The sequence below is a fragment of the Emydura macquarii genome, unplaced genomic scaffold (assembly GCF_026122565.2).
Source record: "Emydura macquarii macquarii isolate MOO-44397 ecotype Brisbane River unplaced genomic scaffold, CSIRO-AGI_Emac_v2 contig_1644, whole genome shotgun sequence".
Taxonomy (NCBI): Eukaryota; Metazoa; Chordata; order Testudines; family Chelidae; genus Emydura; species Emydura macquarii.
In genome coordinates this window covers 1,735,405-1,761,357 of record NW_027131781.1, presented here as the reverse complement: position 1 = coordinate 1,761,357, position 25,953 = coordinate 1,735,405, and the positions used below count along the sequence as shown (strand labels likewise).

General features: G+C 42.8%; 1 protein-coding gene across 7 annotated transcripts in view; it reads left to right on the top strand.

Annotated features, from left to right (window-relative positions):
* FRMD5 (FERM domain containing 5) overlaps window positions 1–25,953 on the top strand; it is a 305,266-nt gene that overhangs the window by 49,586 nt on the left and 229,727 nt on the right. The gene's annotated exons all lie outside the window — the stretch shown is intronic.

Sequence of the window (25,953 nt, the reverse complement as noted above, 5' to 3'; positions counted from 1 at the left end):
CAGTGGGCAAAGTGAATGATTTAATACATCAGCTTGTGCGATGCTAGACAAGTGCCAGAGCTTCAGCTGGAAACCATAATAACCTAATGAGATCGTCCTCTACTGGAGATGTAACCCCTAGCTGGTCTCTTGCTGCGCCTGACCATCATGCGCCACTTTGTCACTGGGGGCCGAATTTTCAGTCAAAATAAAGCTGATCTCTGCTTTAAAACACACAATTGATTGCACATGAAAAGTAAGGCCCAATGCCCCACACTTGCTTTTCGCATTCAAAACATGAAATTGCATGCACAGCCACATATCAACAGCTGGTCACCCATCTCCTTACAGCTGGGCATGCACCCACTAGTGGCATAGGCCAATGTGAAGCATATGCTTTAAGATGTGGCCCAGTAATGCACTGCAGCACCTAAGCACAACAAGGTGAGAAAGGACCCATCCATGATGGCATTTCCACAATGTTAGCAGAATGTAAAAAGGAAACAAAACCATTGCTAAGAAGGCCAGTAGTCTAGCAAATGGTTTTTAAACAAAGTTTTAGAACAGTCCCTACCATACAGGCTGCGCAGATCATACTTACCATGTTAACCTGAACCATTTGCATGTGGTTTCACTGTCACTGTTGATTAGGTCTTGAAGACAGAGCAACAGGCTCACATCAAAGGGTGTAACTATCCATAGAAAGACAATCCAGCCTTCACTTGCGCACCCACAATTCTGTGCTTGCACATATCCGCACAAAGAACTTCTGCACACTTTCATCAAACTGCACAAGTAGCGATGCACAAAGAGCATGTAGACAGTCACATTCATGTGCAAAGCACAGCACATGCCAATGGATGCTGCGATGTGAAAGCCAGGCCCCACCTTTCCTTGTTAGCTTTAGATTAAAAGATGCCCTATCCATTATTGGCACAAGTCACCCTTTTGTAACCGAAAAGAGGAAGTGACTCACCTTTTGCAAATTTAATTTCTGCAGGCGTAAACTTTCGTGGGCTGTAACCCACTTCGTCTGACTCTCGTTGTTTTTGCTGTATACAGACTAACACGGCTACCCTTCTGGAAACAATAATGGGGGATTTCAACTATCCCTATAATGACTGGATACATGTCACCTCAGGACCGGATGCAGAGATAAAGTTTCTTCACACCTTAAATGACTGCTTCTGGAACCCATAAGAGGAGAGGCGCAATTCTTGATTTAGTCCTAAGTGGAACACAGGATCTGCTCCAAGAGGTGCATATAGCTGAACCGCTTGGTAATAGTGACTATGACATAATAAAATTTAACATCCCTGTGGGGGATGACACCAAAGCAGCCCACCATGGTAGCATTTAATTTTAGAAAGGGGAACTACATAAAAATGAGGAAGTTACTTAAACAGAAATTAAAAGATACAGTGTCAAAAGTGAAATCCCTGCAAGATGCATGGAAACTTTTTAAAGACACCATAATAGAGGCTTAATTTAAATGCCAATCAGATTCCAGGGCAGTAGTTCTGTGTCAGAGTTCAGCATCTAGTTTTGGTGACTGGATGGCAAGTCAGAACTCACTAATGCTAAAGAGCTCTGGGAATGATGGTTTGAGACCTGCAGTCCCTGACGTGCTGGTTTGTATCGGAAGGTCTCATCTTCTGATTCCAAGTCAGTCTTTGCTGAGTGGGAGATTTTAATCAAATTGGCTGAGCCATAATTTTTTCTCAGTTTGTCTATAAAGAAACTGCTGCATGTGCTCTGTCTCTTACCAAGCCATGCTGCCTTCATCTAGAGAGGTTTTCTAGCCTGGATTGCCATCCTGTAAGCTCTTGCAGGCTAATTGAAGGGGAGGCAACCAGTGACCATATTGGTCACTGTATGGTTGATCTTGCTTGAGCAGGGTGTTGGACTACATGACCTCCTGGGTCCTTTCCAACCCTAATCTTCTCTGATTCTATGCCATTGCTGCAGTCAGTGGTGCTGATGATACGGGAGGTGGTACTCTACCCTCTGAGACAGTGCTGAAATAATGCTCCTGAACCAGAGGATTTGTCTCTTCAGTGCGATGCGGAATCAAAGTCCTGATAATTTCTGGTCATTCAAAAGAGCACACCACTTTACACAAGTGGTGGGGCCGGAGAGGAGATGGCAGGAGACATCTAATACTATAGGCTGGGTGTGATAGATGCCTCCCTGCCAAAGTGTCTGGGAGAACAGGATGAGCTAGAACAAAGAGGATGCAACCTCTGGGAACACATGGTGGAGTTATTCTCTGTAATTACATGAATTGCCCCTACCTAGAGTAGCTTTTGCAGGGTTTGACTGGATCTGTTATGCAGACTATTGCTTTTGAGTTAATCTGATTTTTCTTTTTCTCTTTTTATTCTTAATCTTGATTTACTTCATCCCAGGTGGTTTTAAATAGTTGGTTACGAATTTCACACAAAAGATGAAAAAACTTTTGATCTCTACGGAGAGGCAGTGTAGGAAGGTTGTCTGGAGCCAGCTGTAATGAGATTTCTTTGTTCGAAAGGGCATGGAATAATGGGTCCTCTCCCATAGGATGTGCTATTTTCATGACCAATAAGCATGGCTGAGAATGGAGTTTAAGGGACAAAAGATGACCAGATAACTAGAGTAAAATGGATGATGTGGTGATGGGTGAAGTAAATTTCACAGAAAAAAATATGTTGACCCTAAAAAATTCACTCTAATTTTAACAGGGGGTAGTGGGGGAGGAGAAATCTTTACTTACAAATGGACCTTAACCCAATCTCTAAATATATGCCTCCAAACTTTGGGGCTCCCAGAACTTAGATTTGTTCATTCTAATGTCATCTTGGTTTTTTGTTTGCTGTACTTGGCTAACTAAATATGCTGGGGTCACAATTATTTACACAAGGAAATCCAAGTTTTGGGTGCCCTCATTTGGAGGATGCTCTATGGAAATGTAGCCTTTGACAGACACAAACAGAAACGGCAAAAACAAGGGGAGATTTCCACCTTTCAAATTTTGGTCTAGAAGTGATCTTTCCAGGTCCCAGCAGAGTTCCTGCTAGGCTAGGAAAGCTGTGGGCCTTGGTAACATTTGTTCATGCCGTCTCAGTGGTGTCTTTAAGGTTTAAGGGCTCTGAGCAAAGTGTTTGCAGGAGCTCCTGAAGGGTAAGAGACTGTCAGCCTGAATAAATACTAAAAAAGCAAAGGGGAGAGAGTGCTGCAATTTATAGAGCCCTTGGGATTGTGCCCCAGGAGCTGTATATTTAACTGATTGTGCTTTTAAAAGAAATCCTTTCTGGGGTCTCGGGGTGTGATGGATGTCAGAGCAACATGTGGCCCTAAGGATTCATTCTGGTTCTCTCTCCTGTTACGTCTGTCACGGAGAGGTCATTCACACGAAACGCTGCGAGTAGAAATGAGCTGGGCTTTGCTTGGGAAAAGCCCAGGTACATGTGAGTGAGACGGGAAGGTAAGCATGGCATTCTATAACTGTAACCTACACAGCAAGTCACCCACTGAAACCACTCTGTGCCTCAGTTTCCTTGTCTGTAAAATGAGGATAATGGTGCTTACCCAGCTTAGTAAAGCATTTTGATCTATGAATGGAAATGCTGTAGAAGTGCTAAGAATTGTTATCACCTACGCGTACTCTCTCTTTGCGCTGTTCACCTCTTTTGTGATGAGCTTGTCTGAACCACGGCTCACTTGTTGTACCACCTCAGGGCGTCTACACTGGAGTTTTGTCGACAAAGCAGTGCTGGAGTACGCACTGCAATCACCCCCGCTGACAAAACTGCCTTGTCTTTTCAATAAAATTAAACCACCTCGACGAGGGGATTAGGGCTCTTGTCGGCATAGCTAGGGCAACGCAGTGTCAATGTAGACACCGCGTCTCCTTACAGCAGTAGAGGGGCTGCTGCAAGCCGGGGCGGCTAGTTCCTGGCTCCTGACTCCTGACTGCGAGCCAGGGAATGGGAGGGCAGCCCACAGGGAGCCCGGGAGCCTGCGGGCGCCCAGCAGGGAGCTGTGAGATGGGGCTCTCAGCTCCCCACACTGCCTCTTAGGTCGGTGGAAGGGTTCCTGGTAATTATAGTGGTGGCTGAAAGTCGACATATCTTATGTTGACTTATTTTTCTATTTCTCCCCTTTTAGCACTGTTTTAGCAGCACGTGTTGTACGTTGGGGCTGGGGAAAGGGCTTTCCCTCTGTTTCCTTGTTATAACCCTGCGCTGTTGCCGGTGGTGATGTCTTTCACAAACACACATCAGACCTGTGGCTTACTGCCGGTGTGGTGGAACGCCCATGTTTAAAGCTGACCTCGGATCCCTCGTGTGAGGTGTGTCAGGGTTTTGCTAGTAAAATGTGTTCATCTGCATACTGGTGTGCAGAATGCCCTTCCCTCCCCTGTTCGATAGACGATCTGGGGTCTGAACCCTGGGGTCAGATCTGTGTACAGTGAGTTTGTGTCTATCCCTAAAGCGAGATTCTGCCCTGAAAAGTGGCTGTGTAAAAATGTCATTGTGAAGATCCAAGTGCAGTGGTTCCCAGCGATTTCTGTGCTTGGTTCACATGTAAAAATATGTTTCTTTTTTGCCCACCGTGTGTACTCAGCTAGGGCTCTGATGGGCCCAGATAGAATTTTTTCCCCAGTTCATGCATCGTCACAGGGCCTCTTGTTTGTTTCTTTCTCTCCCCACCTGTGTTGCATGTGGAGTAGTATGGGGAGGTCTCATGGAACTGGCACTGCATGCCTCCCTGCCCCACCCCTAGGTTGGAAACCATTGCTCTGACACCATAGAATTCTGAACACCAACCGATGGTTAATGGGAGAGCAGGAAATGGCACAAGCTCTCCTGATGGGACTAAATTTTACCCAGGTCAGTGCTGCAGCTCAGAGAGAAGGTGCAGCAGCTTTCGGTACCGAAGTTAAACTTCAATGCATTATTGGTCAGTTTTTCATACCTACTCAGCGATTGCCCAGAATCATACAAGACTGAGAATTGGCTCTTACTTTCTTCCCTGAAATAAAATATTGTATCCTGCATTTCCATAGTAACTACGGGTCTGAGCCTGCAGTGTGCTCAGGGCTGTTAACCTGAATTCAATCAGACCATGCAGGGTCAGGGTGGCATTTTCAAAGGCATATAAGCGAGTGAGGTGTGTAATTGCCATTGAGTTTGGTGCCTCGCTCCCTTAGGCATCTGTGAAGAACCCACTTTAGCTCGCTAACTGATTTATTTTATTTTAATTGTTTATTCCTTCTTACATTTTAAAGGGACACCCTCAAAATAGGAGTTATGTAGTAAAACTTGTCCTTACTGTTCTTGTCGCCAACAGTGCTTTAGATTATTAAACCCCAAATGATTTTATAATCTGGCCCGCAGTTCACAGTGGATGCCATTTCCCCTACCTGCTCTTGCCTGCACGGCCACCCTGACCAGTTCTCCTGTACTATGTGTTACTGCGTGAGAATTTGACAACACAGAAGTAGAATTCTTTTTTTTTTTTTTTTTTTTTACAGCTGTTGTCATTTAATTAAAAGGTAATTATGTATATAATACAGTTTCCTTTGTGGTTTATAAGCACCAGTTAAACCCTAAAATTTGGACTTAAAGAAATGGACAGTGTCCCTTTAAGGGTATTTGTAGTGTTGGCTGTCCATATGGGTGAAAGATGTAAATCTATGGAGAGAGAGCCTGTCTGCAGATTCCTCTGGGATCAGTTTTTGTATATGCAGAAAAGATGAAATTTCAAATGAATTTTGTGTATGTGCCAGTTAAAAGTGAGGTCTTTCTTTTGGCAAATTAAATGTCACATCAGTAACCTTTCACTCTCTCTGCCTTTTTTCTCACACCATTTTGCACAATTTTGTCTTTACGGTGGATGGAATTTTTTAAAAACGAATTAGGCTTTAATCAAACAGTGATGGTTCAGTGCACGGACTGCATGAAAGGTGAAACCAGTAAATAACTTATATTTCCATTCAAACAAGCTGGCTAAGGAAACTTGCAGTATATAATGCAATTTTTCTCCATCTAACGTGTGATAATAGACTTTAGATTCTTTTGTGCACCTTGACAACAGCAATGAATTCATGTAGGGGAAGTTGAAAGTGCCACGCAGTTTAAAAAATAAATCATGCTTACACGACTGTTGTATTTTCAAAATAATATTTGTATAAGTAGAAGCCTTTGGTTCTCTACCTAGGGAAATAAAGTTGTTGTACAGAGCTCTGTAGAAAAAGGGTCAATGTTAGCTCCTGATGTAATTCTGAATGAAAGGGGCTTGTTGAGTTGGATTGCTTCCTGGCATGGTTATTGCGGTTTGGTATAGCACAGGTTCTGTTCTACTCATATTGAGAAGTACCCTACTTGGCGAGTAGTTGCCAGAACAGTGGGCTGGATTCTCCAACCCTTATATACACTGAATAAAATCTTTCTTTGGGATTTGTCCCACTTACTTCAGTAGGATTTCCCCCAAGTAAGGGTATTAATAATAGTAATTAATGTCTAGCTCTTGTATAGCACTTCTCATCCATAGATCTTAAAGTGCTTTACAAAGCGAGTCAGTATTATTATCCCCATTTTGCCAGGTTCACAGTGCAGGCTTGGAGGATTCTTTGGACCTGGGTTTTAAAGCTGGCTTCCAATTTTTGTGCTCTGTGTTTTACCTGCAGTTACTGGTGCTGGTGATGATGTACAGACACAGTCAATGTATTTAGGTAACCACATCACATAATTTGTGCCCAAGGTTAGTTGTAACAGCACTCATTAGGTATGCAACATTGCAGGTACAAAATAGGAAGCTGAGTTGAGAATCTTTTAAAAAGATGTATGTTTCCACAAGGTATGTTTCCACACTTTTTTAGTTAGATTATTAAGAATCCGTTATGATCAGACTGCAGATTTCTGGGCTCTGCTACTGCACCTCTTGGATGAATCCACTATTGTTGGTGAACAGGGTTCCTGGGTGCTGTTTTTTTCCACTTAGTTTCTGAGTCATAGGTTAAGGCAGGATGTCCAATAGGATCACGGCATAGCTTGCTGTGGCAGCATTTTTCTGTAGGAAATTTATTGGTTTTCTTAAGTGTCTGAGACACATAATGCAGTTTGAATGAGAGTAGACTCTTATTCAGGTGTCTGCATTCCTGCTGATAAGAAGTAAGGGGAATTAGAAACTGAAAATATGGCTAGAATCCCTTTCTTATTTTGCCTCTCATCTTTTGAATCAACAGGGTATAAAACAAACATGAAACATTACAGTTCATTTAAGGCTGCTGAGCAATCTGCCTGTATATAGTCACTGCAGCTTTGTATTATAAGGCATGGCAAAGGACGTTGTGGTATTTACCATAGGATAGTTAAAATGTATTAATTTAGAAATGCCAAGATGATGATTTTTGCTTCAATAAACTAAAATTTAAAAAATTGTCACTTTGATTAACCTGTTATATAGAAAGTGATTTTGCACAGAGATGAGTGAGCTGGTTTGGTTAAAATAAGAAGGTGGAAAGCTTCTGGAAGGTAACAAGGTTCTGGATGTTTGATATTCAGTACAGGAACAAGCAGGGGATGTTTTAAAACACATATGGAAAAGTACCACAGAGCATGGGAGATTTAACTGTATCTGAGAGTGTCTCCAGTATAACAATAATATTTGGCATTTACATAGCACTCTTCTTTATTATTATTATTATTATTATTATTATTATATGGTATTTATGTAATGCCATAAATATACTCAGCACATTGCAAACGTAGAATAAGACCCGTTCTGTGGCTTGAAGACCTTAATATCTAAGAGAGACTGGGCAGCAGGTCATGCAGCGTAGGGATGCAGAGAGATTACTGGTGAAGAGAACAAAGTAGGAAGGATTCAGAGAGAAAGTGGGGTTTAAGGAAAGCTTTTCAGGAGAATGAAGAAGGCAGCTAGCAAGAGAACCAGCTGGGAAATGTATTCACAAACATATTCCTGAAATCCAGCGTGGGATTTGAGTCTGCCCTATCTGTGCTCTAGTTGGGTTTTTCATACAGACATTTGGCTAGCAGCTTTCTGAGATGGGTTGGTGGCAAGATTAGAAGCGAGACCACAAAATCTACATGGCCAGCAAATCAGTGGCTGCTCTACTCATTATTTCAAGGAACAACATCCAAAACTACGGCAAAGGAGGAAGTCAAAGGGGAAGGGCCACTTGATTATGAACCTTGAAATCTCCAATGGTGTAATAATCAACAAGGGTGAGGTTACCAAGGGTAGAGACCCAGAGCCAGTCTTCAGATATGTATAGGAAAACTGGGAATAAAGGGACATGGTAGATCATCAATAACTACAGATCTGCAATAACTACAAATCTGGAGTCTGGCAATATCACTCATGTTGAGTAGCAAATTACTACTCAAGTAGCCCCATTCATTTCAAAGAGCAAGGCACTGCTCCAGTAAAGGAAGCAGAATTTGCTAAAAAAAGAGGAATCATCTGAGCTACATGACCCAGGTTAAAGCATTGATGTTGAGAGGCCTAAAAACTGCTTAGGGTTCACAATCAGAAACTGAAAAGGCTTAGATCATTGAGTCTCTGCATCTCGTATAGGAATTCCAGAGAGATCTAAGCAGCTGGCATTAAAACAAAAATATCTAGTGAACGAGGACTGTTTTGTCCTGTAGGTTTTGTAGCTTGATGTTTTGTTGCTGACGAGTGTTTTTTTGCTCTGACATATGTCAATTGTGGTTCCATTCGTCACCCTCAATTTAAATGTTTAACGAGACTTAAATATTTCATAATGCTTTAGATGCTATAAATGTGCTATACCATGGAGACAATCATACAGCATTGCATAAACACTGAATTTACTTTGCTCCAACAGAACAGAGGGTGGGAGACTACCTCCAGGTTGGCGGCACTGCGGGGACAGACGGCCTCTCGACAGACTGCTTCTGGGGCAGCACTGCCATCTTGATGGATTGCCAACTCTGCGGTTTTGGTCATGTGTCTTGCGATACTGATACTGATATTTTGTTAGAACCTCAGCTGCTGTAATCATGTCACCACCTGAGAATCTCACCCATTGATTAAAAAAGCAAGTTTCTGGCTTCAGTGGCTGCAGAGAAAAGATCTGAAAAGGCGAACCCTAAATGTTCCATAACATGAAGGAAAATCAAAAGAACCCTTCATCTATTTTTCAAATATCATGATTTTCTGAGACTTGCCTCATGATTTTTGAACAATTTGGGATTTTTCTGGGTAGGACACGGAGAGAAGTGGAAGGGCGTTTCTGGAAAAGTGACCCCTCACTTTAGTGACAAATTCCAGAAATGGAAGAGAAGCTTGTCTTTTAAAGATATGAAGGGGGACAACCCTTGCAATGGTGAAGAAGGACCCCTTGTGTGATGAAAACCTTTCACTAGGTAGAGATTAGTTTGGGGAATTGTCTCCTGGCTGTGAAAAGGGTTAGACTGGTGTCCGGAGAACAGAGTTCTCCAAGCAACACAGGACTCTAACTGCATAGTGAACGTTCTCCCCATTCCTCAGTCTTTTTGTTCACCAAGCATAAAGGTTTTAAAGAGTTAAACCCAATACTGGATTTTATGGGGGAAAGAGATTTTTTTTTTAAAAAAGGCTTAAAATAAATCTATCGGCAGTAGAGCTCTTATGGGCTTGATTCAGCCACTCTTACTCATGTTCAGTAGGACCTTACTCAAATAATGTCTTTGAAACGAATGGGACTAATTGAAGAATAACGTGCTTCCCGATGGAGAAGAATTTTCCACTGGGCAGAGATGCCAGCAAAAGATACTTGAGTGGAACATAGGATTGTCCAAGCCCCCTTGAGAATTTTGCTAATTTTTAAGTGAAATTATTTGGCAGTAATTTAATGTCTTATCACACAATTAAAGTGACACTTGAAAATAGCACAGTGGGCACATTCAAATGTTCTTCAGCTGATGTCGCTGTTCCCCCCCATTATATAAATAAGGAATGTTTCAAATCTGTAAAACCTTTGCAATCGGCAGGCATGTTGTTAATGCACACACTGTCCTTGGAAGAGCCTCCATCACACTGGACATTTTATAGTTGAATGAAACAGGCTTTCAGCACAGTAGTTGTTTGCAGTGATCTCCATATCTAGGACAGTTCCAGGCCTCTTCTGCCTATTTTAAGTGCAAATACTCCGTTCTTCACAAAAATGATATTCTGCAACTGGCACCCCGGAGATCTCTGGAGGGGGTGGCCATCTCTCAGCTGCATAGTTGTATAAATGGTTTTCCAGAGAGTTTCTGCAATTTCAGATGGAAAAGGGCAAATTTTGAGTTTTCCCCTCTCATTTGCACACCAGGCTGTCCTTCGGTTAACCTGTCCCCCAGAAGACATCTAAAAAAGTGAGCTGCCTTCAGTAGTCCTGTAGAGTAGCATGCCCTTGGGAGTAGCTATCCTGCTGCCCTTTCCCATCTAAATTGACTTTTGAAAAGTGATCTGCGTCTTAGAGATCTTTTTAAAGTCACCTGAAAGAGTAAATTCTTACAGAATTTGTGCTTGACCTGTGTTTGAGGATTAAAGAACCACACTCAGCATTGTTCGGTATTAAGGAAATCACAATCTACTCCTCTTGTCTGAATTAGCTTCTTCAGTTTTATCCCTCAATTAGCAAGGGGAGGGGGGGGGGAATGATTTGTCAGGAAACCAGGACCATGGCTATGTCACACTTTTCCCCATCCATCTACTTGTAAGTAATCTTTTGCTGTTGCTAAAAATCAATCGTTAGTTCACAGCATGTGTATAAAGCTATCGGCAAAGAATTTCTAGATGGATCATAGATCAACAAAGATATCAGCATGGAGTTGTTACAAGCTCTTGTCTACAGTAGAAAGCTGAAACAAACACAGAACCAACCAATCCATTTAATTTGTTTTCTTAATTCCTTTTAAAGTGGCAAGATCACATCTAGGCTCCAGCATTTCCATTTTATATCGTGATGATACCAACTCACTAAAAATGTTTTTTTTGTGGGGGGCTGAGCCCTCAAGGCATCTATTGAGCTAAATCTCCATGGGGCAACTAGTCCAGCTCAGATGGCGAATTCTGAAAATTTTCTCTTTTATTTTGCTAGAATGTGTTTTTCTTCCCTAAACCTTTTATACTCCTCCCTTAGCTGTGGCTGTCATAGTTATGCTCCTCCACTTACCTAGGTGATGTGTAATTAGGCTTTTCTGAAACTGATGTTAATGTCACATCTTGGCTTGATTGGGACAATGTAGTTGTGTAGAGAGTGTCCGTTCGCTCTCACTTGATGCTCAAAATAAATTTACCTCTTTTTCCATGAGACTGAATGCCAGTTGCCTGAGAAAGAAGGAATAGGAGGCTACTTCCTGAACTTGCGTCTCCTGCAGAGCTGCTGTACCATCTAGTCATTTATTAACTTATTTATAAAACTGTCTTCATCTCTCTTGATTGCCATACTATCAGATTCTCCACTGGTACAGAAGATGGACAGTCGCTTTTATTTGCAAATGATTAGTTGCACCTTTATAGAAACCAAGAGATGGTGCAGGCATGTTAGCGCACCCAGTTCATGTCCCGCTGTACCATTGTTCTCTAGGACACACTTTTCTAGTGAGTGTCCGGTCTGGAGTTGTGTGAAATGTGGGGAAATGTTGTACCGACTGACTATCTCGCTACCAGAAAGCTTTGCCTTCCGCCCTTCCCCCCGATATTAAGCCTACATTTCCCTTTTCTTAATTTAAGCCTCTCTACCCTCAGTATACTCCCCTACCCCCCATGTATTGCACACAAATGGGTTCTTTCTATATTGGTGTTAATACCATTAACGTGTTTATTTGCTCTTATCAGATCTCATGGGTCGCCACTTTTCCAAGCTGTTTGTATTTAGCTCCTTTAATCTTTCCTCATAACTCAGTCCCTTCAGCCCATTCATCACTTCTGTTGTTCTTCTCTGAACTGCTCCTATTTAACAGTATCTGTGGTAATATAGGGCCCTGATCTGAATGCAGCATTCTGCATCCTTGAGGCCAGGTCTTATTCATCATTCAAATCTGAAGAAAGGCCCTTGAAGTCAGCTGAGCTACTACACCCCTACAGTGGTATGAGAGATTAGATTCTGGGCCTTGGATCCTGCTATCTTTGAGTCATGAGATCCCTTTGAACTGCTCTTTGGCCTGTACTCCTGTTTCTCCTCTCCTGCTGGCAGCAGTGCTGCTGCCCTGCTGCGGGCTTGTTGCAAAGACTGGGTGGGATCCTCAGCCGGTGTAATCCAGCAGCGCTCTAATGGCTTCAGTAAAGCTATGCTGATTTACCCCAGCTGAAGATCTGGCCCATCATCTTTAAATTAGCTTTAAATGTTGGTAGGCGGGTGAGGTGGTTTCAGAAGTCTCGCTCCTGTTGCTGAAGAACCGATGACATGACATGTTGTAGGCCTTTTAGATTGGGAGTCATAACCATAGACCTCGAATTACTGTCCTCGCAGTTTAAAGCTGATGTTGACTGTACAGCAAGCTGCTTTCTGTCTGTCCACTCGGATTAGGTTTTTATTTCACACTCATCACCATCATGTCTGAGCACCATGAACCTTTCAAAAGAAACACATAGCATCCAAGTTTCTCTCCTTCTGTCATCATTTAACTGTACCATGCTTGGTTTGCAGAACTCACACTTACCCTTCTTCCTGCCTCTTTCATAAAAACCAGTTTCCTGTCTTGAATATTCTTTAAAATATTGGTTTGTGCCTTTTTGCTTAGCCACTCTTGCCTATATATCCTGGAATCCTTTGCTGTTTTTCCTTTTGAATCCAATGACATCTACTGTTTATAGCATAGTTAATCAAGTGTACAATTTGTGCAGCTGAACTTAAACAATGAGAAGCTCATTGCTCCAGCATATTTCTGCTTTAGGCTATCTGCAACTTTTTGTACAGTGGTGTCTTCCCCCCCGCCTTTTCAGGATCAAATGTCAGCCCAGCTGAGGTCACAGCTCCAACAGCAAAACAAAATACTAACCACGCTAGAGCTGTAAAGAACAGTTTAAAATAACCAGAGCATCCTCAGGGCTTGATTCCAGGGGCTTGCTCTTTTAGCTCATTGCTGCTTGTTATGCAATCCAGAGACTTCAGTCCTATTTTTATTCATAATTATTAGCTTGAACCAGTAAGGTGCTTTTAAAGATAAAGTTTATTAGCCTTTATCTGCTCATTAAAGACCCTATAATGATAGGGAGCATATACAGAGACTTTATGGCCATGTCTACACTTGAGAATTTCACAACAAATTCCAGGTGATGTTAGGGTTGGAACCTTGTCTAGAGTTTCCATTGGTGCTATCATAAAATCATAGAAGTATAGGATTGGAAGGCATCTTGAGAGGTCATCTAGTCTAGCCTCCTGTGCTGAGGCAAGACCAAGTTAACGTAGATCACCCCGACAGGTGTTGATCTAGCCTAGTTTGTGTAACTAGGAATAAGGGTCTTAAAAACCTCCAATAATGGGGATTCCACAGCCTCCCTTGGAAGCATATTCCATTGCTCAATTATCCTTATAGTTAGAAAGTTTTTCCTAATATGTAATCTAAATCTCCCTCGCTGTTTATTGAGCTGATTACTTCTTCTCCATGTCCACTGAAGGCAGGACAACAATTGATCATAGTCCTCTTTATAACAGCCCATAACACATTTGAAGACTGTTATCAGGTTCCCACTCAGTTTTCTCAAGACTAAACATGCCTAGTTTTTTTTAACCTCGCCTCACAGGTCAAGTTTTCTAAACCTTTTATCATTTTTGTTGCTTTCCTCTTCAGCCTCTCCAATTTCTCCAATAACTTTCCTAGAGTGTGGTGTCCAGATTTGGACACAGTACTCCAGCTGAGGCCTCACCAGTGCTGAGTAGAGAGGGACAATCACTCCTTGTGTACAACATTCCTGTTAATACACCCTGGAATGATATTAGCTTGTTTCACAATTGCATCACATTGTTGACTCATTCAATTTGTGATCTACTATAACTCCCAGATCCTTTTCAGCAGTACTACCACATAGCCAGTTAATTCTCTGTATTGTAGTTGTGCATTTGATTTTTTTCTTCCAAGATGTAGTGCTTTCCACATGTCTTGAATTTCGTCCTGTTGAATTCAGACCAATTTTCTAATTTGTCAAGGTCATTTTGAATGCTGATCCTATCCTTCAAAGTGCTATTGTTGCTAATGGTTCTGAAATTGCTTCAGCTAGTTCCTTAAGTATCTTAGGGTATATCTACACGGTGGAGTGAAGTCGATTTTAATTTGTCGACTTTCACCTGCCGAATTTAAGAAGTCGGAGGAGCATAATCACACCACATGCATTATATCATAGTTTTGCATCCCCACCAGCCGCACTTACATCGATAATCAAAGCAGTGCATCATGGGTAGCTATCCCACAGTGCAACTACCTGCAGTGCCTTTTGGGAAGGTTGTCATCCTCCCATGATGCAACCTGCTACCTCTCCCCTCCCCTCTTGTCCAAAACAAACACACAAATGTTTTTTCACGCCATTTTTCCAAACCCATCTCTGCCGTGCGCACACCATTGCCGGAGAGGCATGGAGCCCCCTCAGCTGTGCACAATCATTGTGAGCATCACAAATACCTCACAACTTATCCTGCAGTATTTTCAAGGCTGAGACAGGAGATGCAGCGCGGAAAATTGTGATGTTACTCAAAACACCTGGCTACAAGCCATAGAAAGAACCAATTCCTGTTTTCTGCATGCCCACGCACCATTTCAGTCAATGGACCGCTGCGTCTGGCCCTGGTAAACAAGCAGTGACTGCTGGGATTGCATCGTTATGAAAGTGTGGGATGATGAGCAGTGGCTACAGAACTTTCCTATGTGGAATGCCGCTTTCCTTGAACTTTGAGCAGAGCTGTCCCCAGCCCTGAAGCAAGTGAATACTTGCTTGAGACCAACTCTTAACAGTGGAGAAGCGAGTGGCCATTGCTCTGTGAAAGCTAGCAATCCCAGACTGCTACCGGTCAGTTGGGAATAAATTTGGAATTGGTAAATCCACCATGGGAGTTGTTGTGATACAAGTGTGCAGACTTCTGCTACAAAGGGTAGTGACTTAGGGAAATGTGCAGGACATAGTGGACAGGTTTGCCACAATGGGGTTCCCAAACTGTGGTGGGGTGATAGATGGCGCACATATCCTTATCTTAACACCGGACCACCTTGCCACAGGGTACATAAACCGAAAGGGATACTTCTCAGTGGTGTTGCAGGCCCTTGTGGATCACAGGGGACGCTTTGCTGACATCATTGTGGGGTGGTCTGGAAAGGTGCATGACGCACGCATCTGTAGGAACTCAGATCTATTAAAAAAGATGCAGGCAGGCACTTTCTTTCCTGACAAAAAACAATATTGGTGATATTGAAATGCTCATAGTGATCCAGGGGGATCCTGTCTATCCCTTGTGCCCCTGGCCACTGCTCACCGGGCACCTGGACATCAAGAAGGAACGTTGTAATAACAGGCTCAGCAAGTGCAGAATGGTGGTGGAATGTGCATTTGGCCGCTTAAAGGCCCATGACGCAGTTTGCTCACTATGTTAGAACTCAGTGAATGCAACATCCCAACTGTTATCTCTGCCTGCTGTATGCGCCATAATGTGTGTGAAACAAAGGGGGAAAAGTTCTGCTGGGTTGGGTCGTGGAAGCTGATAGGCTGGCCTCAAATTTTGAACAGCCAGATATCCGTGCAACACTGAGAGCCAACCATGGAGCGCTGTGCTTCAGGGAAGCATTGAAAATCCATTTTTCCAATGAACTGCAGTAATGTATGTCTCTTCTGTCACTGCTGTTCCTTCCCTTCTGATCCCCCACCCTCGCACCATTGTTCCCCTTAATTCATTGGTGTTTGAGAGGCTGGTGCGTGCCCTAGAAATGCTTCTAAATAAATGAAATGCACGGGGAGAGGAAATGTAAGGATTGGAGGGAGTTTATTCACTTGAATAACTTGATTTGGACACTGGGAACTCCTTGTCTTGGCCCTATACATTCTCCTCTGTGAACTGACAGCAATGTATAACTGTACCTAGGATTTGTGGGGTATTATGTGGCCATAAATGGCCAGGACTTCCAAAAGCTGGGTCTCGGGAAGCGTACATCTGAATCACTGTTTCCTTTACTCTGCTGACTCACCCAACTCACATGGACTCACTGCCATAGGGAAACATATATAAAAGAAACAAGACTAACAATCTGAGCATTGGTTGATTGATTTGGGCTTGGGTGAGGTGGATTTCTATGAAGTTTTACAGGACATAGAGGGCATTCTGTGCAAATGAAATCCATGTGAATGGCTGACCCTGGACAGCAAGGGTTCCTCTGTGCCATCTGATCACAATTTCCTGGCAACTGTGATGGAATTCCCCTTGTGGCGGTAAGTGATCAGACTATTCTTAAGAAAATCAAAGCAAAACAATCCCAGTCAGGCCTGAGTTACTTTTAGATACACTGGGAAAAGGCCACGATGTTCCAAAGTTTAGTAGCTGCCTGTGTTCCTGCCTCCAGGATAATAAGCAGTTGTAGCACATCTGACGTGTACCTCTGTCTGATAGGGACACAAGAGATTTTGAGGTGTCTGAGTTGTGTGTGCGCACACTGGTTCAGGGGCTTTTCAATGGTATATTTTCTGTTAAAGTAAACAACAAAAAACCACCATGTCAAAGACACTTTTTTCCCTTCTGAGTTCCATGGTTTCTAAGGCATCTGACCATGGCAGCGCACTTTTTTGCATTATATTTTCCATTCACATCACATGCTGACATTATGATCTTTGGAAGCAAGCGAGAGTTGTTGATTTCATTGCGGCAAAGATCAAGCTAATTCATATTCACCTCCGCTTCCTCAGTATGTTTTTTAAATATCACAAAGGACAGGAAACACGGAGTTCCCTATTCCATCCTTGGCTCATCCCCCGGTGGGTGGGTCACTATGTGGAATAAGGCCCAACAGCGTGCTCTAATAACATTCACAGTCCTGGTGCTGGGCTGTCTGACTCTTGTGTTCTGTTTGGCGGTGCGAAGGCTTCATGTTATTTAACCACAGAAGATGCATTTGTTTGTCCTTGTTTCTTCAAGAGTGAATTGTATGTTTTTAATTGAGAGGAGAGGAAAAACAGGGGTGAAAGTGGACATGCTGGTGCTGTTGACTGCCAGCTTCTTGGCATTGCTGGACTCTGGTTTTGTAACACGTTTGGAAAGGATACACAGTGTGTGTCTGGGCTTTTGAAAAAAAAAGTCCATTATTTATCTTACGAAGGCCAACTGCTGAAATACACCGGCTTGATTACCAGAGCTGCTGAGCACACCTCGGTTCCTATCGACATCCAAAACATGTCGAGGGCAATCAGCACCTTGTAGTTTTGGATTTGTAGTTTTTACCACCTCCCTGTTTTGAAAACACCTACCTGACTGGTCAAGTTGTGATCGCTACTGTTGATTGGCTCTGATTCTGAACTGTGACCTGGCTAGTCTGTGCTAAAAGGTGACAAGACCTTGCACTAATCTGTAACTGGCTTGCCAAATGTAATTGCTTAAATCAGAGAGATTTTTTCACTGACACAGTCACAACTCAAGTGTCTTAAATCAATAAATGTTGTTTATGTTTATATAATTTAAAATCAAAGCCTTTTGGAGTAATTAGTATATGAAAGATTCTCAGGCTGAGATTCTGTGTCACAAGCTTCACCCCAGAGCCTTATTACAGTTAGCAACTTCTGCAAAACAGTTATCTCCATTATAAACCCTCATGCAGTTGGAACTCTCATGCTGCACATGGCTTCACTATGAAAACAGGATGTCAGAACAGCCCAAGAAACAATCGGTTACAGTTCAGAATCTAAGATATCTAATACCATCTTCAGAATCTAATCTTCAGAATCTAATTCCAGAGCTGGAATTAGGGGAGACTCCTAATTCCAGTTCTGGCAACTGCTCCAGCCAGTGTCTGAGGCATATAACTACGAGGATGAAAGACAGTTTCTTCTCTCCACCCGCCTTACGCCTTGACTAAAAGATATAGTTCAGGAATGAAATGAGGAAGGCCAAAGCACAATTGGAGTTGCAGCTAGCAAGGGACGTGAAGGGGAACAAAAAGGGTTTCTACAGGCATGTTGCCAACAAGAGGAAGATTCGGGAAAGTGTAGGCCCCTTAAAGAAAGAGGGAGGCGACCTAGTGACGGAGGATGTGGAGAAAGCTGAGGTACTCAATGCCTTTTTTGCCTCTGTCTTCACAGACAAGATCAGCTCCCAGACTGCTGTACTGGGTGGCACAGAATGGGAAGGAGGCGAACATCCCGCAGTGCTGAAGGAACAGGTTCAAGACTATTTAGAAGGATTGGACATTCACAAGTCCATGGGGCCGGATGCAATGCACCCGAGGGTGCTGAGGGAGTTGGCTGAGGTGATTTCAGAGCCATTGGCTGTTATCTTTGAAAGCTCGTGGCAACAGGGGGAGGTCCCTGAGGATTGGAAAAAAGCAAATATAGTGCCCATCTTCAAAAAAGGGAGGAAAGAGGATCCGGGGAACTACAGACCGGTCAGCCTCACCTCAATCCCTGGAAAGATCATGGAGCAGGTCCTTAAGGAATCCATTTTAAGGCACTTGGAAGAGAGGAAGGTGATCAGGAACAGTCAACACGGATTCACCAAGGGAAAGTCATGCCTGACCAACCTGATTGCTTTCTATGATGAGGTGACTGGCTCTGTGGATGTGGGGAAGGCGGTGGATGTGATATACCTTGACTTTAGCAAAGCTTTTGATACGGTTTCTCACAGTATTCTTATCAGCAAGTTAAAGAAGTATGGGTTGGATGAATGGACTATAAAATGGATAGTGAACTGGCTAGAGCATAGGGCTCAACGAGTAGTGATCAATGGCTCCATGTCTAGCTGGCAACCGGTCACAAGCGGAGTTCCCCAGGGGTCGGTCCTGGGGCCGGTTTTGTTCAACATCTTTATTAATGATCTGGAGGATGGGGTAGATTGCACCCTCAGCAAGTTTGCGGACGACACTAAGCTGGGGGGAGTGGTAGATACCCTGCAAGGTAGGGATAGGATACAGAGTGACCTAAACAAACTGGAGGATTGGGCCAAAAGAAATCTAATGAGGTTCAACAAAGAAAAGTGCAGAGTCCTCCACTTAGGAAGAAAGAATCCCATGCACAGCTATAGACTGGGGACCGACGAGCTGGGCAGCAGCTCTGCAGAAAAGGACCTGGGGGTAACAGTGGATAAAAAGCTGGATATGAGTCAGCAGTGTGCCCTGGTTGGCAAGAAGGCCAATGGCATATTGGGCTGCATTAGGAGGGGCATTGCTAGCAGGTCACAGGAAGTGATTATTCCCCTCTATTCGGCATTGGTGAGGCCGCATTTAGAATATTGTGTCCAGTTTTGGGCCCCCCACTACAAAAAGGATGTGGACAAGTTGGAGAGAGTCCAGCGGAGGGCAACAAAAATGATTAGGGGCTGGAGCACAGGACTTATGAGGAGAGGCTGAGGGAACTGGGCTTGTTTAGTCTGCAAAAGAGAAGAGTGAGGGGGGATTTGATAGCGACCTTTAACTACCTGAAAGGGGGTTCCAGGGAGGATGGGGCTAGGCTGTTCTCGGTGGTGGCAGATGACAGAACAAGGAGCAACGGTCTCAAGTTGCAGGGCGGGAGGTCTAGGTTGGATATTAGGAAAAAGTTTTTCACTAGGAGGGTGGTGAAGCACTGGAATGGGTTACCTAGGGAGGTGGTGGAATCTCCATCCTTAGAGGTTTTTAAGCTGCGGCTTGACAAAGCCCTGGTTGGGATGATATAGCAGAGGTTAGTCCTGCTTTGAGCAAGGGGTTGGACTAGATGACCTCCTGAGGTCCCTTCCAACTCTAATATTCTGTGATTCTATGATTCTATGATTCTGAATTTGAAAGCGGAGAGTAATCTACAGATATTCCCATGATCCGCATGGAAACATTAAACCAGCTTTCAGCAAGTGTGACTAACAACTGCATAGCACTGAATGAAAACACATGGACGGTAACTAGTATCTGTTGCATGGACTTTTGAAAGCAACTAGCCAAACCATAGATGGATTTTGAAATGGGGAGATAGTGTGTTCCGTTGCCCCACATATATCTTCAGTTCATATACCACTCACCTTCCTCTTAAGGATCAATGCCTTGGTTTGCATTGGTTTGCCATTGACTTGGTTTGCCGTTTAATATTTTTTTTACCTAACTCCCCATCATGTAGCACACAGCAACTCTCACTGAAGTGCTTTTTAGGGTTGATGCCCACTACAAACCCTCCTTTTGTAGTAATCTGGATTAATGAATTACCACCTCCTGCCTCCAAGGCAGCTGTGGGAAAATGCAGCTGGAGAGGTGTAGGCTTAGGCAGCTGTGTACTGAGGTATAGTCAGTGGCAGGAAATAAGGGTGCAGAAAAGCAGCAAGGGAGTTAAATAGCTAAATATCTCAGAGAAACCACTGCTCAGAGAGTGGCATTAATTTTCCATTTACAAAAGCATACGGGCAGTAGTGTGGCCAGTTGCTATCCATCTCGGGAAAATTTGATTTGTGGGAGACACTGGGATTTACTTCTTTTTTGAGAGAGTTCCCTTTAAGAATATTACGTGTGATATGCAACCAGACATAGAAGAAATAGGTTAGTAACTTCAAATAAACATGATGAGATAGAGTAAAGTCAAACTGCACAATATAGTTAATGACAATTTCCACTTTAAATTTTGTCAGAGGCATAGCAGAAGAGGAAAGAAGACAGCAAGTTTTACTGGATGTTTAATCTTCTAGGGATAGGAATGCAGATCAGACAGCTATGAATGTGTCAGTAATCTGATGTTAATTTTTTCCCATCTAGTCTTACGTATTGTGGACTGGATTGTGCTCTGATTGACACCAGTGCAGCTGAGATTAGAATTCTAGCCCTACGCTTGAGTCACGAGTGCCTTGGTAGAGCTGTGCTACAGCTAGAAACCTGTATATAACCGCTCTCCCCCCTTCCAGATCTAGGGATTTGGGATAAACCGGGGCCCTGTCCAGATCACCCCAGCTTCCAGTTAATTTTACAAAATCAAAGTCTCCTATTGGTGTGCTCATCTCACCTCTTCGGAACATGTGCACCAATTCCTAATGGGAACAACTTTGGTGCAGTTATTAGCACAACAATCATCTGCCATTTCTTGTCGAATGTAATGCAGTAAGAGTGAAGAGGAATTACAAAGGGAGCCTCTTGGTTTAGGCTGAATGCAATTTACAAGCACTGCAGAAGAGAAACTCCCAAGAAGTCAGTTATGCAAGTGCAGCCACCAGCTCTTACGCCACTGATGGCCCAAGCTGACATTAACCTTGGCAGCATTACAAGGGCATCCTTATGCAAGGGTGAATGGTTAGTGAACAATGCCCCCGATGTAGTAGGCACAGAAGGGCTTTTCATCTTCAGGCATTCACATCCACTTCTTCCAGCTCTTTTGTTTCTTACACAAACAGTGCAAGGAAATTCTCCCTCTCCGTTTACGTTGGGGTTCTCCAAAGTTGCTCCCATGGTATTCTATCTAGGCAGGGATGCACTATAGAGTCTTTTTCCAAAAACATGTCTGTGTCTTACGTAGCCCTCCTTTAAAAAACCAAAACAAACAACAAGCCACCTCCATAAAACAACTGGTGGCATTTAGTGACTTTCTGCGTGACTCAGTTACTTTTGTCTTTTGGGCTTTCAGATTGCATTTTCCCCATGACTGCATGAGAAGATGCAGAATGTGTCCCTAGTCTTGTCTTTTGCAACTATGCTGCAGTGAGAACAATCGCAGAAGCTGTTTAAAGAGGCTCAGCATGAGGAGACTGCACTGAATTGTGTTTTGCTCCTCTTTAAAACCTGCCAACACTTGTATCCTGGGTGCCTGATACTGCTCGCGTTGAAAGTCGGGTAAAATTCCCACTGATGTCAGTGGGACAGGATCAGAACCCACATCTTAATTTTTAAATACATTTCAAAGGGTGAAGCTGGCTTTTAGATCAGTTTTTGTTCCTTTGTGTCATACGGTGCAGTGTAGTAAAAAGAATTCTCATGCTCTTGCTATATTATTTATATTGCAGTAATGCCTAGGGATCTCAACTTGGGTTAGGACCCCAGGGTAATCGGAACTGTACAAACAAATAACACATAGACAGTCCTTGCCCCAGAGAGGTCGCAATCTGATCCATAGTTAAATATGTGGTTTGCCAAACCTCACCCACATACAAGTATGCAGTAGCCAGCACTAGAAGCTGTTTTTGTCGAACTCTGTGCAGTCAGGCCTCCCTGTGTGCAAACTTACAAGTTAGCTGGTTGGTTGAGGTACATCTGAAAGCAAAATCAGAATCTGTAACCATGCAGTTTGCCAATAGCGTCCCTTCCAAGACAAAGTGCAGTAGTGAAAGGGGTAAATGGAAATTATTCTTTACAGGTAGGCTTGGGAGGATGAGATTTTTGTCAGTAGATGTCGGTAAAGGTTGATTTCACCATACACATAGATAGACAAAAATATTTTTGTCTATCTGTAATTTATAGATATACAAAGTAAGAAAAATGCTACTCAAGGGCTCATAGGAATTTGATTTAAGAATCTTCACTTTGTATATTTTGCACATCATGCTGACAATTTATCTTTAACAGTAGCTTGCTTCAACTTTTTGAATCTCAACATCTACTCTCATTAAACAATTATTGTCTGATTCCCCCCCAGTAATTTCCCGCAACTGTGAAAATTTAAATTGATAAAAATAAAATTGCTTAAAAGTAAACATCAATATTATTTATTGAAATTATATTTTTTTAACAAAATCAAATTCTGCCAAGCCTATTTACATGTCAGTAGACTGTGCTTACCATTTTTTTTAGATGATAGTTTTGAATAATAATAGGATGGATATCAGTAGCTTGATGATACTTAATTAAAATACTTGTCATGTTTAAACCGACTGCTTTTCATCTTTCTAAAGTGCTTTGCACACATATTAGCTAGTTAATCCTCGATCATTTATGGACTGGTTTGCTTGATTCTGTGCATTCTGAGTGCCTTGCATGTTCTTTGTTTCTTCTTTTTAACATGTGAGAATTTTTTTCAAAATCTTAAAGCTGCAATAAATTTTACAATCTCAGCTTTTAATTTATTTTAGGTATTTGAAAAATCTATTTAAATAAAAAGCCAGATAAAATCATAGAATCATAGAATATTAGAGTTGGAAGGGACCTCAGGAGGTCATCTAGTCCAACCCCCTGCTCAAAGCAGGACTAACCTCAGCTATATCATCCCAGCCAGGGCTTTGTCAAGCCTCAGCTTAAAAACCTCTAAGGATGGAGATTCCACCACCTCCCTAGGTAACCCATTCCAGTGCTTCACCACCCTCCTAGTGAAAAACTTTTTCCTAATATCCAACCTAGACCTCCCGCCTGCAACTTGAGACCATTGCTCCTTGTTCAGTCATCTGCCACCACCGAGAACAGCCTAGCCCCATCCTCCCTGGAACCCCCTTTCAGGTAGTTAAAGGCCGCTATCAAATCCCCCCTCATTCTTCTCTTTTGCAGACTAAACAAGCCCAGTTCCCTCAGCCTCTCCTCATAAGTCCTGTGCTCCAGCCCCCTAATCATTTTTGTTGCCCTCCGCTGGACTCTCTCCAACTTGTCCACATCCTTTTTGTAGTGGGGGGCCCAAAACTGGACACAATATTCTAAATGCGGCCTCACCAATGCCGAATAGAGAGGAATAATCACTTCCCGTGACCTGCTGGCAATGCCCCTCCTAATGCAGCCCAATATGCTATTAGCCTTCTTGACAACCAGGGCACACTGCTGACTCATATCCAGCTTTTTATCCCCCAGGTCCTTTTCTGCAGAACTGCTGCCCAGCTCATCGGTCCCCAGTCTATAGCTGTGCATGGGATTCTTCCTTCCTAAGTGGAGGACTCTGCACTTTTCTTTGTTGAACCTCATTAGATTTCTTTTGGCCCAATCCTCCAGTTTGTTGAGGTCACTCTGTATCCTATCCCTACCTTGCAGGGTATTTACCACTCCCCCAGCTTAGTGTCGTCCGCAAACTTGCTGAGGGTGCAATCTACCCCATCCTCCAGATCATCAATAAAGATGTTGAACAAAACCGGCCCCAGGACCGACCCCTGGGGCACTCCGCTTGTGACTGGTTGCCAGCTAGACATGGAGCCATTGATCACTACTCACTGAGCCCTATGCTCTAGCCAGTTCTCTATCCATTTTATAGTCCATTCATCCAACCCATACTTCTTTAACTTGCTGATAAGAATACTATGAGAGACAGTATCAAAAGCTTTGCTAAAGTCAAGGTATATCACATCCACCGCCTTCCCTACATCCACAGAGCCAGTCACCTCATCATAGAAAGCAATCAGGTTGGTTATTTTCAATTGTATTGTTCTCCATTTTATAGCCAGGGAAACAGAAAGAGATGAAGCAATTTTTGGCTGTCTACAGAAGGAGTCGTTGTCACAACCAGGACAAGAACTCTGGGTTTGCTGGCTCTCAGTCTTATGTTTAGGCTACTTGTGGGCTGAGAATAATAGTGTCGTTCTAGTGATGGATGTGCTACTCTGAGCAGGACTCCTAATCGGTGAGTTTTTCTGACCAGTCAAGTCTATTGGAGGCAGAATTCCTATTTCTGAAACTGGATTTGAAAGCTTCCCTTGCTGGCATATTTTTGAATCGACAACACTCTTCCCTAGTGTTAGAACGATTGTTAGGATTTAAACTGAAGAAACAAAAGTAACCATTGTGCTGAGACAGAGACATTTTAGCCCCATTTCATCTTCCCTCTCCTCCTGACTTGAAGGAAGATGACACAGAATTCAAACCCAAACCCAGTTCACTCATGATACTAAGCACAGGGAGAGTTTGTCTGGAGCAATGGACCCATATTTGGAGAAACCTAAATTGCAGCAAAGATTTTTTTTCCCCTTTCACTGCTCTGTCATACTTGAGGAACATACAAGGCTTTTATAGAGAAATTTATACTCCTACTTGAAATATTGAGAGCCAGCACTCCTATCATGTTCATTCAGCAAAATTACACTTAGAAACAACTTGCAGACTGAAATAAATTGACATTAGGTACCAGCATACGTGTTTCTTTTAGGAGATGTTCAATGATTGTAAGTTAAAAACTCTGTTGGGAAATTTGTTGCCATAATAAAAACTGAATGATTAGTATACAATGTAGAGTGAACTTCTTCACAAACAGCCAAAACAAGAGTTGGATTTTCCTCATTTAACTTTTCATAATATCACATGTATGCCTCTTTTCTGATGGCATATAGTGAATTCTGGTGCCAGTGAAGGGTTTTGGCATGCCTGGAATCTGTAGGACTTTTCTGAAACAGTTCCAGAATATTTGATGAAAATGAATTGTCCTTCCAGTTTTCTTATTGGATATTTAGTGAAATAGCACAAATCCTGTGACAATGAAAATTGTCTTTCAGCCACACCACTTACAAAAGCAATACGTTACTGGAATGCCACTCAAATCAGTGAAAAAGATTTAGGATCCATTTTTTATAAGGATTCCAGATGCAGGAGTATTGGAAAGGACACAGGAAATTTTTTTGCCGGAGGAATTCATTAAGTGTAGAGAGAATACAGTTAAAATATGCTATAAAGGGCATAAATGGAGTACATTCTTTTTTGTTGATTACAAATAGTGTGCAAATGACCTGTGTTAGTTCTGAAGGTCAGATGATGCAGTAGACTTACACAAGGCATGCGGCATATCGTTTGCCTTTGGGAATTATCTTCCTCTGCTGTCAGAGCTTATATGTGAATCTCTTGAGAAAATCTGCACATATTGAACCATATTTGCTAAGAGGTTACAATATGCAAATATTCATTTGTGTTAGCATTATGGAGGACATGGCAGAGTACCCTATCATATCAACAGCAG